A 2,608-nucleotide genomic window follows, 5' to 3' on the forward strand; every position below is an offset into this window, starting at 1 on the left:
GGTTAAGGGACAACGTGGGTTAGGTTAAGGGACAACGTGGGTTAGGTTAAGGGACAACGTGGGTTAGGTTAAGGGACAACGTGGGTTAGGTTAAGGGACAACGTGGGTTAGGTTAAGGGACAACGGGGGTTAGGTTAAGGGACACGTGGGTTAGGTTAAGGGACAACGTGGTTAGGTTAAGGGACAACGTGGGTTAGGTTAAGGGACAACGTGGGTTAGGTTAAGGGACAACGTGGGTTAGGTTAAGGGACAACGTCGGTTAGGTTAAGGGACAACGTCGGTTAGGTTAAGGGACAACGTCGGTTAGGTTAAGGGACAACGTCGGTTAGGTTAAGGGACAACGTGGGTTAGGTTAAGGGACAACGTGGGTTAGGTTAAGGGACAACTTGAGTTAGGTTAAGGGACAACTTGAGTTAGGTTAAGGGACAAATTGAGTTAGGTTAAGGGACAAATTGAGTTAGGTTAAGGGACAAATTGAGTTAGGTTAAGGGACAAATTGAGTTAGGTTAAGGGACAACTTGAGTTAGGTTAAGGGACAAATTGAGTTAGGTTAAGGGACAAATTGAGTTAGGTTAAGGGACAAATTGAGTTAGGTTAAGGGACAACTTGAGTTAGGTTAAGGGACAACTTGAGTTAGGTTAAGGGACAACTTGAGTTAGGTTAAGGGACAACTTGAGTTAGGTTAAGGGACAACTTGAGTTAGGTTAAGGGACAACTTGAGTTAGGTTAAGGGACAACTTGAGTTAGGTTAAGGGACAACTTGAGTTAGGTTAAGGGACAACTTGAGTTAGGTTAAGGACAACTTGAGTTAGGTTAAGGGACAAATTGAGTTAGGTTAAGGGACAAATTGAGTTAGGTTAAGGGACAACTTGAGTTAGGTTAAGGGACAACTTGAGTTAGGTTAAGGGACAAATTGAGTTAGGTTAAGGGACAACTTGAGTTAGGTTAAGGGACAACTTGAGTTAGGTTAAGGGACAACTTGAGTTAGGTTAAGGGACAACTTGAGTTAGGTTAAGGGACAACTTGAGTTAGGTTAAGGGACAACTTGAGTTAGGTTAAGGGACAACTTGAGTTAGGTTAAGGGACAACTTGAGTTAGGTTAAGGGACAACTTGAGTTAGGTTAAGGGACAACTTGAGTTAGGTTAAGGGACAAATTGAGTTAGGTTAAGGGACAAATTGAGTTAGGTTAAGGGACAAATTGAGTTAGGTTAAGGGACAAATTGAGTTAGGTTAAGGGACAACTTGAGTTAGGTTAAGGGACAACGTGGGTTAGGTTAAGGGACAAATTGAGTTAGGTTAAGGGACAACTTGAGTTAGGTTAAGGGACAACTTGAGTTAGGTTAAGGGACAACTTGAGTTAGGTTAAGGGACAACTTGAGTTAGGTTAAGGGACAACTTGAGTTAGGTTAAGGGACAACTTGAGTTAGGTTAAGGGACAACTTGAGTTAGGTTAAGGGACAACTTGAGTTAGGTTAAGGGACAACTTGAGTTAGGTTAAGGGACAACTTGAGTTAGGTTAAGGGACAACTTGAGTTAGGTTAAGGGACAACTTGAGTTAGGTTAAGGGACAACTTGAGTTAGGTTAAGGGACAACTTGAGTTAGGTTAAGGGACAACTTGAGTTAGGTTAAGGGACAACTTGAGTTAGGTTAAGGGACAACTTGAGTTAGGTTAAGGGACAACTTGAGTTAGGTTAAGGGACAAATTGAGTTAGGTTAAGGGACAAATTGAGTTAGGTTAAGGGACAAATTGAGTTAGGTTAAGGGACAAATTGAGTTAGGTTAAGGGACAAATTGAGTTAGGTTAAGGGACAAATTGAGTTAGGTTAAGGGACAAATTGAGTTAGGTTAAGGGACAAATTGAGTTAGGTTAAGGGACAAATTGAGTTAGGTTAAGGGACAAATTGAGTTAGGTTAAGGGACAAATTGAGTTAGGTTAAGGGACAAATTGAGTTAGGTTAAGGGACAAATTGAGTTAGGTTAAGCGATAATCTGGTACAGCCACAGTTAGGTTAAGCGATAATCTGGTACAGCCACAGTTAGGTTAAGCGATAATCTGGTACAGCCACAGTTAGGTTAAGCGATAATCTGGTACAGCCACAGTTAGGTTAAGCGATAATCTGGTACAGCCACAGTTAGGTTAAGCGATAAACTGGTACAGCCACAGTTAGGTTAAGCGATAAACTGGTACAGCCACAGTTAGGTTAAGCGATAAACTGGTACAGCCACAGTTAGGTTAAGCGATAAACTGGTACAGCCACAGTTAGGTTAAGCGATAAACTGGTACAGCCACAGTTAGGTTAAGCGATAAACTGGTACAGCCACAGTTAGGTTAAGCGATAAACTGGTACAGCCACAGTTAGGTTAAGCGATAAACTGGTACAGCCACAGTTAGGTTAAGCGATAAACTGGTACAGCCACAGTTAGGTTAAGCGATAAACTGGTACAGCCACAGTTAGGTTAAGCGATAAACTGGTACAGCCACAGTTAGGTTAAGCGATAAACTGGTACAGCCACAGTTAGGTTAAGCGATAAACTGGTACAGCCACAGTTAGGTTAAGCGATAAACTGGTACAGCCACAGTTAGGTTAAGCGATAAACTGGTACAG

The sequence above is a fragment of the Schistocerca gregaria genome, unplaced genomic scaffold (genome assembly GCF_023897955.1).
Source record: "Schistocerca gregaria isolate iqSchGreg1 unplaced genomic scaffold, iqSchGreg1.2 ptg001414l, whole genome shotgun sequence".
Taxonomy (NCBI): Eukaryota; Metazoa; Arthropoda; class Insecta; order Orthoptera; family Acrididae; genus Schistocerca; species Schistocerca gregaria.